At 38.0% G+C, this 16883-nt stretch overlaps 1 long non-coding RNA gene across 3 annotated transcripts; it reads right to left on the minus strand.

Moving 5' to 3' along the window:
* Positions 1 to 706: 706 nt before the first annotated feature.
* Positions 707 to 16843, minus strand: LOC106038383 (uncharacterized). 3 transcript variants are annotated; one of them, XR_010827686.1, is made up of 10 exons: positions 16478 to 16843; positions 13683 to 13722; positions 9394 to 9550; positions 8346 to 8676; positions 6763 to 6860; positions 6289 to 6375; positions 5912 to 5951; positions 5256 to 5326; positions 4216 to 4321; positions 707 to 3793 (listed from the first exon to the last, which is right to left on the minus strand). It is a non-coding gene; the product is annotated as an uncharacterized lncRNA (long non-coding RNA). The 3 variants fall into 3 exon arrangements; XR_010827687.1 differs by having other exon boundaries at positions 4216 to 4318; positions 6763 to 8676; XR_007157391.2 differs by having other exon boundaries at positions 6763 to 8676.
* Between the last annotated feature and the right edge of the window lie 40 nt (positions 16844 to 16883).

Below are 16883 nucleotides of genomic sequence, written 5' to 3' on the forward strand. Positions count from 1 at the left end.
TTGAAAATTCTTATTTCAAGTGTTTCCATTTCTAAATAGTACAGATAAATACTTTTCTTCATTCATAAGTTCTTCAGCAACATCCTAAATTTTCCTTTTTTAATTAATACTGATATATCAAGCACAAATACGGGCTGGGTGGAGAATGGTTTGAGAGCAGCTCTGAGGAGAAGGACCTAGGGTTCAGGAGAAGTTCAACATGAGCTGGCAATGTACACTTGCTGCTCAGAAAGCCAACTGTACCCTGGGCGGCACCAACAGCAGCGTGGGCAGCAGGGTGAGGGAGGGGATTGTCCCCCTCTGCTCTGCTCTCGTGAGACCCCACCTGGAGCCCTGCGCTCAGCTCTGGGGCCCCCAGCACAAGGACAGGGACCTGTTAGAGGGGGCCCAGAGGAGGCCATACAGATGATCAGAGGGCTGGAGCACCTCTCTTTTTGAAGACAGTCTGAGTGAGTTGGGGTTGTTCAGCGTGGAGAAGAGAAGGCTCCAGGCACACCTTACAGCGGCCTGCCAGTGCCTAAAGGGGGCTGCAGGAAAGCTGAGGAAGGACTCTGTGTCAGGGGGTGTAGTGATAGGGCAAGGAGTAATGGCTTTAAACTAAAAATGGGTAGATTTAGATTTAGGTTAAGTATTTGGAAGAAACTCATTACTCTAAGGGTAGTGAGGCAAAGAACCGAATTGCCCAAAGATGTTGTGGATGCCCTGTCCCTGGAAATGTTCAAAGCCAGGTTGGATGGGGCTTTGAGCAACCTGGTCTACTGGTAGGTGTCCCTGCTCATGACAGAGAGGTTGGAATTAGATGATCTTTAAGGTCCCTTAAATTAAGGTCCCTTTGTTTCCAATATGAAACAAAAATTAGGATATTTCAGTTGGAGGTTTTGTTTGTTTGTTGGTTTGTTTTTGACTGATAGCAGTGACCTTAATCCCAACATAATGGTAAAGTGTCACACAGTTATTCTTACCAATATAGGCACTTATTTTATTGTATTCATACTTCAGTTGCTGTTTTATACAGAGTCAATTCTTTGCCCAGTGAACGTGTACTCTGAGAATATACTTTTACTTCTCCATAAATCTAAGATGCCTCCTTCTGACAAATTAAGCTAGGTTAAGTGAAAGTAACTATGGCACACACAGCTGTGCTGGTTGGGTGTGTTCACAGGAGGACCCTCTAATCTAACCTCATTACTGGGCCAAGTATTCCAAAGTAAGCAACACCATGCAAAGCAGTTCTGGTGTACTCCTGACATTTAAGTTATGGACAGCTTCTGTACTACAGCTTGTGTCAACTTTACAAACACCCTTTACAAACTCAATGCTGGCCTCTTCCCTCTTCTCCCATAAAATACTGCTTTGTAAACACACATGAAAATCCTATAAAGACCTAGAACCAAACAGCCGATGTGCCCTGCTTTATCCACTTGTTCCCAGTACCTCTAAGCAGCACAACTCCTTCTACATCAGTAAGAAGCTACATAACAACAGCTGCAAGGAAGTGCTGGCTTCAGCCACACATCTAAAAAGCAACTACCAATGTTATTTCTCTCCAAATATATATTAATGGTGTACAGATAACTACTTCAACTTGGAGTTCAAATCAGAAAGTTGGTAGGATCTTAGAAGCTAATGTTTGACCATTACGGAGGAACAGAAATTAATATTTTAAGTAACGTAAGAAAAAGAAAATGGATGACAGAAGTAAACTTGAAAGAAATGCTGTGTCTTAACTTCACTTATTAGTGCTTTAATACTAACCTGTAATTATGCAAAAATAGTGGCATTTCAGAACTAAAGGTTTAGATTTGGTTTTGACAGTTTTAAAATCTACTTTTTAAATTTTACCTTTAAAAATAGTTTAACCTGTAGCATCACTAAATTGTAGCCTGAAGTCACTACTGGGTTAGTGCTTAAACTGAAATCTGAAAATGATTATTTTTTCATGATAGCTAATTAGTACACAGACACTGCTGTGAATGTAGAACTGTGCTGCTTCTGGCTCCCTAGCTAGCTCATTTCCAATTAGGTGAAGTATCTCTTCATAATATTAAATTGTACACAAGTCACCCTCAAGTAAGGAAGAATGATCTAGCATACTGAGTCAAGTGCTGTCATTTTAACAGCATATGTTAAGGAAGAGGGATGTACTGAGAGCCTTTTCTTCATCTTTCTTGAAGGGCAGGAGAAAGAGCTCGCCATACAATTATTTTGCTGTGCCTACAAAGGATAAGAGAAGTTAAAAGATAAACTCAGGACATGGTATAAAATATAGATTTGCATACTTAAGATTATACATCTGTTCTGAATCAACAAGGTTCCAGACATAAAGACTGATTTTTTAATTTCGGAATTTTATTTTTGCAATACAGGCAACCTGTAGTCCAGTCTTGAGTCTATATGTAATGCTCTATAGCAAACTATTTGTTGTTGCTGTTTTGTTTTGTTTTCTGATGATGGTTATCCTTGTTTGAAAGCAACTGTGATTTGATCAACAGAAAACAGTTATGTGAAAATGTTGCCTCTCCAGCCCTGGAATTAATATTACAATAGTTCAGCTGGAAGGGACCTTCAGAGATCATCCAGTCCATCTGCCTGACCAGTTCAGGGCTGACCAGAAGTCAAAGCACAGTACTGAGGGCATTGTCCAAATGCCCCTTGGACACCGACAGGCTCGGGGCACCCAGCACCTCGCTAGGAAGCCTGTTGCGGTGTCTGGCCACCCTCAGGGTACAGAAATGCTTCCCGATGCCCAGCCGGGCCCTCCCCTGGCGCAGCTCTGTGCCGTTCCCGTGTGCCCTGCCAGCAGCTCCCAGGGAGCAGGGGCCGGCACCTGCCTCTGCGCTTCCCTCCTCAGGGAGCTGCCGGGAGCAGTGAGGCCGCCTCTGGGCCTCCTCTTCTCCAGGCTGGGCAGCCCCAGTGTCCTCAGCCTCTCCTCACAGCACGGCCGTCCGGCCCTTGGGCCGGGCTTGCTGCCCTCCTCTGGGTGCTTCAGGGGCCTTAACACCTGCTGTATGTTGGGGAGCCCACAGCTGCACACAGTGCTCCAGGTGAACCTGCACCAATGTTTAACAGGGTGAGAGAATCACCTCTTTTGCCTGGCTGGTTATGCTGTGTTTAATGCATCCCAAAACATGGTTGGCCTTCTTGGTTGCAAAGGCATATGGCTGACTTGTGCTGAGCCTGCTGTCAAGCAGACCTACGTCATGTGGTTTTTAAGGGTTCATCTCTTTCATTTGAAAGTCTGACAAAACGTCCAGTGCTTCTGTTCCATCATTTCTTATAACATGAGAATGAAAAGCTAATTTTCATAAATGAATTTAGTAAGATTTCCCATGGTTAGCAGAGTACTTTCCAAAGTATTTAGAGCACACATACACACAGAGAAAAGTGTGAGAAAATTTTTGGTAAGTATAACAATGAAAATATAATTTTGATGATTATTTTAACTATACTTTTTCAAAACTTGTTCAATAAATTATCATAAAGAATGTCTTAAAAGACATAAAAAGAAAATATATTTTTCCACACCAGTGCATTCCCCAAATCACAATTTGTATTATATCCTGCAAGAAATACCAAATACAAATGATCAAAAGCTCTTTCTAACTAGCCACTGCTAAATTTAATGTTAGTCTGATCTGCTGATACGTGTGATGGCCATTGCATTTGAAAGTCCAGTCCAAAAACAGTACACAGCTTGAGGACACCCTTCTCTTTTCAAAAGAAATCAGGTGCCAGGTTCCTTTCAGCAAGCAGATCTTCCTCTAACTGTCTTCCTCTCTTGAGTAGATGTTTTCTGTGAAAGGTACATGACAACTTCAGAATATAATTTCAGTTAAAGATACCTTTTTTTTTTTTCTATTCAAAACCCAAGATTTCTACAATTGTAAAACTGTAGTCTAAATGACTGCTTGATGACAGTGAAAAATACTACATTATAATATGAGAACTAGTAGTATATGACATAAAAATGCTATATTGAAAATACAAAAACAAAAGGTATATTGAAAGAAGGATTTTATTGTTGTTGTCATTACCAAAATAAACGTATTTTTTTTTCTGTGTAAAAATTCTTTCTCATGTAATGTGTTTTTAGGGCATTTAAAACTCAAAATAGGAAAGTGACATGCACAAAACAACCATGTTAGTATCATCAGTTTTCAGTCATAACTCAAGCAGTAGAACGGTCATTAGGAAAGCAACAGTTTAAAAACTTACTCTGTCCATGTCAGGAAAGAGGCTTGAACTAAGTCCTCACCTCTTCTTTTACTGTCTGAAAATGGGACAGTGGTGTTCTGAATATATTCCCATTGAAGCTATCCTGCTGTACATAAAGTATTAGTAATCAGGATGGACAAAGTGATTGCTTTAGTCTGATTAGTTTCTGTTCTGGAGGCTTTTGGTATAACATCCATATATATAACACTGTACGTACCACAGAAGAGTGTTGAGAGAAGTAAACAAAAACCCCTGGCAGTGGGACCCCATATATTTGACAAGGAACACTGAGTGAACAAGGAGACTTGATTTCAACCCTCTGCAAATTAAAATGAAATCAAACCCTCACTGGACAGGTGACATCTGTTCATTTATATTTGATTATGTAACACTTTTTTTATATACTTTTCTTTTCATCTCCCCATCTCAAAGCAACAGCCTTTAGCCTGACTATAGCATAACACTGCTAAAGAGATCAGACCTGAAGCCATCTTTCGGAGATGATGGATGGAAATATGGAGACTGCAGAGATGTTACAATTTGAGACACTACTGAAACGTAATATATTGTAAACAAAATATAACAGAAAATCTTATTTACCAAGGCATGGTAGACAAAGAAGAATTTTCTCAAACATTTGCTCACCTCCACCATAGCATTGCAGCATTTTTCTATTTCTCTAAAATATTTTTTATCACTTCTCTATTTATTTTAGAAAAAAAAAAATACTTCAAGTACATAATTTTCTTGATAACATAATGAGTGCCGTCCACTTTACAAGACTTCTGTAAATAGCATGACAACTTACAGCTCCATTTAGAATATAAGTACAGGAGTCTTCTTTCCAAATTGTATTTCCAATTCACAAGGAACAGATTAATTTTTACTAAGGTCAGTCTGACGACTGAATGAGTAAAGACAGCAACAGGTGTCAGAGCACTATAGATTGAGAAGTAAGGGCAAGCAGGAGTCATCTTATTACTGCAAGAAATAAATTATCAACGTTACGGGTAATCTAATTCCATTCAACTGCAAATTACCTTAATCAAAGCAGTCTAATACCAGATGCAGTAGAAGAGTTCTCGCTTCCGGAAAGGATTCTGTCAAATGTCTAACAAATTACTTTTGAGATTTTTGAGGTTTTCAAAATACAAGGCAATAGCAGAGCCAGCTAAAATATCTGAATTATTGTCGTTAATTTATTTTACTCCTGTTTAATTATGTTTTTAAATATATATATATTTCTTCCATTATAGCAGCTAAAGAATGTATGAGATAGTTTCTACTTATATCAATTATAATTACCTTGCAGCAATTAATAAAGATAATTTATAACAATATAGAGCAGCATGTTTTTAGGTGTAATTTCTCAAACGAGTATCATGAATATTCAAATCATGCTCATTTTAATCAGAAAAAAAGAATGATGACAAACAGCAATCATTTCTCAACAAGAAAGCCATTATTATTCAACAGATGAATTTTATATATATATATATACACATGTCCATATATACATATGCTCTTCAGGAATACATTAATTGTATTGTATTCATGTTGTTAAGACTTTGTGACAGCAACAGCAAATGCACCTCTTACACAAGACTCCAAATGAAGAGTTATTACATGTTCTTATGTTGCTGATCACAGCAAAAAGATCTGAGAAAGAGGGTGATTATTTCACAAGCAGCTTTACCTCATTTTACCTGATGCTGAGGCAGGCTGACCACACTCTTCTATCATAAAGAAAAAAGAGGAAGATTAATCACTTGCATGTTCTAAGCATAATTTTATTTCACGTTTATCAAAAAAAAAAGAATTAACAGAAATGCTTCACTTGAATTATTTATACTATTGTCCTATCCATTTAACATCATCTACTAACACTAAACAACAATAAAATGAATACTACTTCTGTCTTGAGTACTTAAGATAATTATTACTGCATTAATTGGTATAAGTTGTATGTATAAAATCAAAGAAGTACAAGTTCTCACAACTTTATGTCAAATAATGTTTTTTTGTTTGTTTTAAAGACTTAAAGTTGTTAATAAATACGTAAGGTAGGCTAACCTGCATCCACCTTCAGGCACTTCTTTCCCTTTACCACTTAAGCTGTTTTACCACTTAAGTTGTTTATTTCTCCTCCACACCATGCACCTGTGAATGACATACATTGAAAAAAGACCGACACACTCAGGTCACCTTGCTTTTCCTTGGGCCCAGAAGTGGAGGCCACAGAGCCTTCACTCAGTTTAAACACAAAAGATTCTGAGTCTACTCAAGTTTCCAGAGTATCTAAAAGTTCTGAAGGATGCTTTGAGTCTCCCCATCTTGAAAACTTTAGATCTACAAATTAAAAATGAGTGTTTCTCTGCAATATCATGAATGAAAGCTGGTAGGCTAGGAGAAGATCAAATTGCAGGATCAAATCCAATGCCAAACATGCTTGGAACTCTTATACTGAACAGGCAAAGAAACAATAATCACATTTTGTATTTATAACTCTGCTTTTCCCAAAAAAAGATAACTTGATGTAGTGCTTACCTTAATTTTAAGGTGGGAGCTGGTGCCTGAGAAAGTGTAGCTAGCAATCATCAGTCTCTAGATTTTTGGAAAACTTATCACGTGCTTAAATCCTGCAACTAAAGCAATGTAATAGTGAATAAATAAATAAATAAATAAATAAATGAAACATACCATTACCCCTTGTCCTATCAATGGCCAGCACTGAGAAGAGTTTGACTGCATTCTCCTTAAATTGTCCCCTCAGATATTTACAGAGGTTGATAAGATCCCCTCTCAATCTCTTCTTCTCTAGGGTAAACAGGCCCAGCTTGCTTAGACTTTCCTCATAAGACAGATGCTCCAATCCCTTAATTGTCTTCGTGGCTCTACGCTGGACCCTCTCTAGAAGTTCTATGTCCCTCTTGTACTAGGGAGCCCAGAACTGCACACAGTACTCCAGCTGTGGCCTCACCAGAACTGAGTAGAGGGGAAGGATCACCTCTGTCAATCTGCTGTCCACACTCCTCTTAATGCAGGCTAGGATCCCCTTGTCCTTCTTGGCCACAAGGGCACACTGATGGCTCATGGTTAACTTGTTGTCAACCATGACCCCACGTCCCTCTCCACAGAGCTGCTCTCTACCAGGTCAGCCCCTAGACTGTACTGGTGGCTGGTGTTCCTCCCCAGGTGCGGGACCCTGCACTTGCCCTTGTTGAACCTCATGAGGTTCCTCTCCGCCCAACTCTCCAGCCTGTCCAGGTCCCTCTGAACGGCCGCACAGGCCTCTAGTGTGTCAGCGACTCCACTAAGCATTGTATCATCTGTGAACTTGCTGAGGGTGCACTCTGTCTCTTCATCCAAGTCATTGATGAATAAGATGAAGAGCACTGGACTCAGTACTGACACCTGGGGGACACCACTAGTCACAGGCCTCCAACTGGACTGCACCATAGAGCACAACCCTCTAAACTCTGCCATCTAAACAGATCTCGATCCACCCCACTGTCCGCTCATAATCCCACACTTCTGGAGCTTGCCCAGGAGGATATTATGGGAGTTGAAAGTCTTGCTGAAGTCAAGGTAGACAACATCCACTGCTCTCCCCTCATCCAGCCAGCCAGTCATCTCATCGTAGAAGGCTATCAGGGTGGTTAAAGATGACTTCTCTTGATGAATCCACGTTAACTACTCCTGATTGCCTTCTTTTCCTCCGCATGTTTAGAGATGGCCTCAAGGATGACCTTCTCCATCAACTTTCCAAGGATGAAGGTGAGGCTGACTGGCCTGGAGTAATGTTGGCTTTCTTCGAGTCCTCAGGCACCTCTCCTGTTCTCCAAGAACTTTTGAAGATGATAAAGAGGCTTAGTAATAATGCCTGTCAGTTCCCTCAGCACCCTCGGATACTTCTTTTCAGGGCCCATAGATTTGTGGTTGTTAAGCTTACCTAAATAACCTGTAAGCCAATTCTCTTCAACCAGGAGAAAGCCTTCCTCTCTCCAGGTTTTCTCTCTTGTTTCTGGGCTCGGTTGTGCGTGGAGGCTAGCTTTAGCAGTGAAGACTGAAGCAAAGAAGGCATTCAGGAACTCTGCCCTCTCTATATCCACCATCACCAAGGCACCCACCTCATTTAGCAGTGCACCCACGTTTTCCTTAGTCTTCCTTTTGCTGCTGATGTATTATGATGATGAGAATGTTAAAGGCAACAATGTGTTGAAATGTCTCAAAATGCTTCTTTCTGTGTATGTTATCTTGTTAGAGAAGATGCATAAGACAGAAAAACAGAAAATGGCTAGGCAAAAAATAACTGGCAGTGATGGCTGGGCAAAAAATAACAGCCAGTGATATAAAACATGTTTTTCTGGGCTGGTCAGGATTTCCTGTTACACTCACAGACCAAAAAGCTTCACTTTCCACGTATGCTATTTTTCTCTATTTTCTGACCTGTAAGAGAAACTAGAGGCACCATACTTCATAAATATATATATATATATGCATCTTTTATATATATATATATATATATATGTATATATTAGATGCACTTTGGTAACCCAGTGAAGGAAAAAAGTGCCTGCCTTTTTTGCCTTTCATATCCATTGCCTGTTGCAATAACTGGTATCTTTATTTCAGGAGGACTTCTTAAGAGGGAACTTATTATGCAGCTGCACTTAAGTGCCTAACCTAGATGCACCAGATCCCACTGTTTGTATTGTTTTTATTGTTTTCCCCTCTTTAATAATTTCGAAATCCTCAAGGACAAGTTATCACAAACAACCAATTACCCTGGCCAGGTAGAAAACAAAGTTTAAAAATCCCACTTCGCAGCAGCATAAACTCAGATGATCAATAAAGTATAATATCTGCTCTGTGCTGTGGGCAGGAGAGGCAAGATCTTGTAAGTGACTAAACAATGAAAAAAAGCTTTGATCACAGCCTGCACTTTTTTAGTTACTAAAATAAATCAGTCTTGAGAAATATCTGCAGGACACCAGTCTTCATTAATTCTTACTAATAGTCATTATGTTAACATGAAAGATGACCACACTTTACTTAGGAACTTCAAATGTTCTTATACAGTGTTATAAAAACATCATCACAGAGAAGGTCTGATTTTTGTTTGTTTTCTTTTGTTTTCCTTTCCGTAGTTAAATAAACACAAGGTCTACGTGTTACCTTTCATCATTACTGACTACCCTTTTCCAGTACTGGGCACAGGGAACAATTATGCAATCTCTTCAGCAGTTGATAATTACTTTTTCTTCACACTAATATGACCAGACTTCAGCACTATATCTTCACTTTTGTTATTACTATTACCCAAGGCATTCTCCTATAAATAGAGAAAAAAGAAAAAAAAAAAAAAAAAGGTGGTGGAGGAAGAGGGGAGAGGGATTAGTGTCTAACAAAAATAAACATACTTAAAATGATGCTGAAATGAGGTGGTGAACAATGTTTGTACACTTGAATTAAATAATTCAACTGCCTGTTGACACAATACTTTACATTCCTGGTGATTTCAATTAAAATCATTAAGACTCTCAAAATCAAGCTTTTGCCATTTATTTTTTTGGCACAGAATTTCCACTAGAATCCAGTTGCATGTAGGAGTAATAATCATTTCAAAAGCCTAAACTTCATATCTGCATTATTTCAAATGTTAGTGTTTAACATACTCATAAATATTTATTCTCCTAATCTAGTATAGATTTTGTTTATAATTTGGAGTTAATTACAGTGCGTTAGATTCAGTGTTGCTCCTTATTGAGTTCAGCACTGCTTATTCAAGGATTTATTGATATTTAACAAATACAAGTAGTGTCTTAATATATCTAATTTGAAACCCTATTTGATTATAGACTGAGCTATAGCAACATACAGCAAAGCAATAGCCTCTGTTCTCTTTTTAACGATGCCTTAGTCTCGTAATTTTATTTCATTTCATTTAAGATGAGTAATACTTGTACTAGTTCTAGTGGAAGATCTTAGCATAGTGATGGCTAACAGATTTACAAAAATGAAGCAATGTTATTTTTCAGGCAGTAGCTGCTTTATTAAATTCCTGTTTTACTAAAATGTTAACTCTTCCTTCTTCCTTTCTCATCACTCTCCCCATGTGTTGCAAATTTTTCTTTTACAGTTCTGATTCTTCTTCTGCAGAAAACTGCTAAGTGTTGCTTTGGAAAATCTTACAGACCTTCCTGAAAGCAGTCAAGGAGCATTTACAATAAACAGAAAACAAATTAGTTTCATTAATTACTTTTACAATGCATTTTACTGCCTATGTCAACTTATTCAGCTAGTGTAATTTTGATGAGGGTAACAATTATTTGTCTGAATAAATAAGCAAAACTTCCCCAAAACACTTTTTAAACATTATGTCAATATGCAAGGCATTGCCAGAATGGATAACTTTAAGAACTTTTCCACAGAAAAGACATTGTTGCTAAATCAAAATACTCTTCTGTAGTCAGAAAAAATATTTTTGGAGTCAGCAAGCAGCATGGACCATCTCTGGCTCCAGGAGCACCCCTGGGAGCACCCAACAACAGAGCACAAGCAGGCCAACGAGGTCTCCTTGAAGACTGTAACAAGTGATTAATGGTGGAAATCTGTTGTTTCAACTGAGTCCGGGACTTCAGCATCAAGACTATAAACTCAGCTCATTCGGGCTGGAAGGAACCTCAGGAAGACTCTTGTCCAACTTCCTGATCAGAGCAAGGCCAAGTCTGAGACCAGATCAGGTTGCGTCAGGTGTTCTCCAGTTGGATTCTGGAAACCTCTGAGCATGGATGTGACCCTACATCTCTGGACAACCTGTTCCAATGTTTTCCTGCCCTTTTGGTGAAAAGACATTTTCCTTAAAACAATTGAGTGCCATAAACTTTTAAACCCAACAGTAAAATAAAACAGTAAAATAGAAATATACGTAAAATACATTCTCAATCATTGCTGATTATTACTACTCTTACAAAAACAAAGCATTCAAATAAATTGAAGTATTTAAAGCAAGAACAATGAACTCAAACCTTAAAGTAACTTAACAAAATTTTAAAATAAGAAAATGCTCTAAGACTTTTAACCTGTTATGACTTCCACTGTTTGGCTTTTCTAATTAAAACTTCGTATGCCCTACTTGTAATTGGAGAGCCACACAGCTTGTTGAAAACACATTCTTTAAAGACCTAATTTATTTTCATGAAGACTACTAAGAGGACGGGGAAAAAGTAATTAAGTATTATCTCCTTTTTTTCCTCTAATAACCATAAACTTATTAAATGACTAATAGTCAAAGTGTACAGATGCCACATCCATTTTAATACCAATTAATTCTGAACACTTGAAGATAAAATGTTAGAGTTAACAAAAATACAAAATGACTTACAGAACTATGATAGTTCACTGATACCTTGGCATCACCATGTACATGCACACTGACTTTCAAATGGACTGAAGTTTCAGGTTCTTTTGACTTTTATGAATAAGGTATGCTGCTCCTTACAAGAAACTAACAAGAACTTTAATCACTGTTTTATGCTCATACAGGAGTAAGATCCCACTTCCAATCACTCAGTTGTGATTTTAACAAAATATCCTTAAGAGTTAAACATGAAATTATTTAGTTTGTAGTTTTTAAAGGTCAGTAGATCAAGGATTGTGCTGTTGGTTTTACTTTTAAAAATGCATATTTATATATGTTAAAGAATATGGCTAAACAATCTCAATTCTGTAAGGAAATTTCTTTATTGAACATAGACATACAAAAAGGAAACACATCACGTAAATGTATAACAAGGTCTATATAAATGTCTTAAAAGGTTTTAAACTGCATATGATCTAGGTAAGTTAATTTCAGTAGTTCTTAAAAGCACAATACTCATGGAAACCTACTTAGTCAACTTTATGTATATTTATAATTTTGCAATCCAATAACAATGTAAACTGTGAAAAGCATTTATGTTGTGTTTTTTTGTTTGATTCTTTTTGTTTTTATGTTGATTTTTTTGTGTTTGCAATCCCCCCTCCCCCCCCCCAAATACACACACACAGAGAACCTTGAAAAAAAAAAAATAGCACTGTAGACCACCAATCCCATTAGCTTAACTTTAACCCTCATTCATTAGTCAAGCCCAACATTTATAAGTCAGGAAGTTTCTTTCCGTAATGCTGATACTTATGGTAAGCAAGTGAGGTATTCAGTAGAATACAACATTTCTGAGAAGAAAAAAAAAAAAAAGCCTTACAAGACTGAAAAAAGGAAGACGTGGTTGTGATTTCCCCAAAACATGTAAGTCATAAAGCATTACTCTAAGGGCAATTTGAGAAGTATTTAGCCTTCTGGAGTAAATACATATTTAAGACAAACATTTTATTGAAAATTCACCACTGTCTTTTGAGATCATCAATAAAAAGTAACCAATTCTAAAGAAAATTATTATTTTCATTTAAAGTCTGTGTGGTCTCCCAAAATGCATTCAAATTTTATGAAAAATGGATCTTGGCACTACTTCCAAAACCAGAGTCTTCTGGCCCCTTCTTTTAATGTTAGGGAATGGCTTTGGGGATGTTTATCTATAGGGAGTGGGGAGAGGAGCTCACTGAAAGTTGCCATGTTGCCCTAGTTCCCCTGACATGCACTACTGAACTCCTTATGGAGAGTTCAATCTTTCACAGACAGAGCACATGAAATGTTATCTTTCTTGGAGTTGCTATTGACTGCTTTACTAAAGGGAGAGGAGTATGCTTTGTTAAAAGCATACAAAGGCTGCTCCAGCAGCCCTTTGATGACTTCACTCTTAGCTGCAATCAAAGGATCAAATAAGCTCTATAACCCGCAACACACCCCCAGCATCATGTGACAGGAGTGAGTGTATTCAGCTATACACAATAGTTTAATCCTTATCTATAGTTTTGAAATATGTCGGTAACACTGTCAAGTCATGCCACGAGTTGTTCATTTATGGATCAAAATCCACCCCTTTAACTATGGTGTAACTTGAAGGACAATTGGATTAACCGCATTAATAAATGTAGATTTCATAAGAGTTTCTCATGGAATCTGCCTGAATTATTTTTAATGAAATGCTATTAACCATTTCTATGAGATAAAGAAAATACATTTAATACCAAAGAATCCTTTGGGAAAACAAATTCTGTTAATAAGAAATGATCCTTAAAATACATTATTTAAAGTATTTCCTCCTTGACAGAGTTTGGTAAAAGTATCTGCACATCTATTTCATAAATAAACCTTGTATTTAGCAAAACTACCAAAAGCACTAGGGGAGGGAGGAGGGATTCCTTTCTTTAGAAAGGAAAGCAAGTAATCTTAGGTGCTAGCCTCCTGGGTAAAACCAATAAAGATTAATAAATTATTTTTCTTTCCAAATCATCTTATTTTGAATGTCTGTGTATTTCCTTTCAGCTGATGTCAGAGACATAACTGTTTATTTCAATTCACCTACCTTCTTTCCTACTTCATCACACCTTGGAGAAGAACAATACCTATAAATAAAAGTTAAAATTATGAAAAAAAATTATTCAGGAATGCAACAAAGACAGAAAAACTTCAAAGACATGTAAACATAAAAATGGTTCTGTTCAGCTGGAAAGCATCCTCTTTGGGCTGTTTATTTCCTACATTAGCTTAATAACATTACTGACTAAATTATACCCTAAAGCTATCTCAGATATTATCATGAAAGTATTTAATGATGGTTATCAGACAATGATTTCTTAATTATTATGATACTGATTATCCCATAAAATTTACTTTGGAAAAAGAGAAAAAGAAAAAATAAAAGACTTGCCTACTGTTTAGGGTAAAATACACATTTTTTTTCCTCAGGTCTGTCAGAAAAAAAGTAATTTATGACTGACAGACATGTTCATCCTTTTAATTGAAACATAATGCATGCAACAAAAATAGACTAGTTGCTCCTTTTTGGTAAACTATGTAATAAATGTTCAGTTTAGAGAACCTTGAGACCGCTTGTTATGCACAAGGATCACCCAGTGATCAACTTGATAGACATTTCAGGTAACAGACATAGTTTAGCCCTGAACTTCCTGGCAGGACTCATTAGATACTCAAACTTATCCACGTCAGCAGCACCCTTACATAGGCTACATCCCCTAACTCCTTAGCACCTTATAGACATCACAGGTCTGAAAGAAATCTCCTGAGCTTCAGAGGAAAAACAAACAAAAAAAAGGATAGCATATGCTAATATACTCCCAATGGAAGAGCTATTCTATTTCACTCTTCTTTTGTGCCTTTTGCAGCACACACAAAAAAAAAAAAAAAGTGTTTGTATCATAAATAATGCAAAGTCAGCATAAATAATAAGTTAATTCTTTCCTCCTGTCCATAAAGTTCCATATAACATCTTAATTGCTATAGCATCACATTATTGATTCACTGCACTTAATTTTTACTGATCCATATGAACTCTGGTATGATTATGGCCTTCACACAGTTTCTGCTTTCTAATGCATTCATTTGAATGATGAGTTCTGCTCCCAGCCATGCTTCTGGTCTGCTACAGAGTCTGCATAGGTTTATCACACTTCTGGACAACGTGACCCCTGACACTCAAAATAGAACAATCTTTCTCAGCAAGTAATTATATGATGATGATGATGATGCTGATAAAAAATATAGTATGTAAACTGAAAATGCAGGATTATCTGTCTTGAGAATTGATCCAGTAAATAGATAAATACATAAATGAACCAAACACACACACACACACTGGGACTGACGTCAATTTTTTTTTACTTTATGAAATTGTTTCAGTGCATAGGAAAGAACACTCTTGCATGCAACTGGTAATGTAAAGGCTGTGTCTACATTTAGGCTATACAGCCGGAGACAGGCTATAAAGAGCTATTTTCTTTATATGTGGATATAAAATGCAGTTTTAGTTACAAAAAGCAAAGAACAGACTTAAAATTTTGAGGAACGCTGCTGTAAGATTTTCAAGATATTTACATGCTCCAGAAATCAAAGTCTCAAGTGGAGTTCATTTTATTTTAAAGTAGCCTCTATTTTTATGAATATATCAGAGTTCTTTGCACAAAATCTTTTAGCTGCCTTTCAAATCCATATAGGTTTGTCTAAGGAGGATTGTGCATGTATGTCATGTTGACACAAAATATAAAATGTCCTTAAAACTTAAAAATAATAACAATTAAAAAAAAAGATAAAGATTAGAATTGTGATAAATATTGGTTTTAGGTTTTAAAACAGCAATTAACTGTCCTATCCTATATAAACTATGTAATCAGATTTTCAAGTTGTGCAGAAATTGCACTATAGCATATTTCTGTTGAATAGACTTGTATATGGAATTATATTTTTAAATATGTTGTAAAATCATAAACAAAATAAACATGTTTATTCACAAGCTTAAACCGTGCAACCTCAATTTACAGAATGTCTTGAAGTCTAGTATGATATACAACTTGCATGTAGAAGATTTTCTACAATGCGTTCCTGACAGTTTAGTAGATATTCTAATCTCTGCAGCTAATTCTACATTTCAATACATAAAATCTACTGAAAAGTCATTACAGTGAAATACTTCATTACAATACAAAACACCAGCTTTTACTCTGCCGTGTAGGGGACCTTCTGGATGGCTGAAAGTGACACCATGTTCTGCTATCAGAGAACAGAATTTCTTGGCTATGTGTGCAAAGGACTTCCACATTTCAGCACACAGCAGTGTGAAATATACATGGCACCTTACAATACCGACTTCAGAACCATACTGATTACATCTTTCACACATACAAAAAAAATAAATAGCAAAAACAGGCCCTAGATGATGTCCCCAGAGATCCACAGTATGTCTCTAACTGTATGATATGCACAACTACTATGAATTTTCACATGCAAATAGTATAATAAGACATGAAAATGTGGAACCTGTCTGATGCTCTTGCTGTGTTTAAACAGGATGTACTCCACTAGTCAATGAAGTAAATCTGAACATTTGAATTAATGTAAGTTGCACTAGGCTTGGGTGGCAATGTGTTCGTGGTGAGGAGGCAACAAGGGTGGCTTCTGTGAGAAACGACTACAAGCTGCCCCACATTGGTGTCTAGCTGCCTCCAGAAGGAACCCACTGCTGGACAAACCCGAGCCAATGAACAACAACTAGTGCTGCTTCTGAGAGAGCACTTAGAAGAAAGGGTAGAAAATGTTGCACAGCAACTGTAAGAGAAGAAAGTGAAAAATGAGAGGGAAACATACCTGCAGCCCCCAAGGTGAGTGCAGCAGGAGGGCAGGAGGTGCTCCCGGCAGGCAGCAGCAGTTCCCCTGCGGCCTGTGGAGAGGCCCCTGGTGGAGCAGGCTGTCCCCCTGCACCCACGGGTCCCACACGGAGCAGATCTCCACGCTGCAGCCCGTGGAGGAGCCCCCGGTGGAGCAGGTGGATGTGGCCTGGAGGAGGCTGCGGCCCATGGAGAGCCCCCGCAGGAGCAGGCCCCGGGCCGGAGCTGCAGCCCGTGGAGAGGAGCCCACGCAGGAGCAGGGGGTCTGGGGGGAGCTGCCGCCCGTGGGGGCCCGTGCTGGAGCAGTTTGCTCCTGGGGGATGGACCCCGTGGTACGGAGCCGTGTGGGAGCAGTTCCTGAAGAGCTGCTGCCTGTGGGAAGCCAG

Source organism: Anser cygnoides, chromosome Z (genome assembly GCF_040182565.1).
Source record: "Anser cygnoides isolate HZ-2024a breed goose chromosome Z, Taihu_goose_T2T_genome, whole genome shotgun sequence".
NCBI lineage: Eukaryota > Metazoa > Chordata > Aves > Anseriformes > Anatidae > Anser > Anser cygnoides.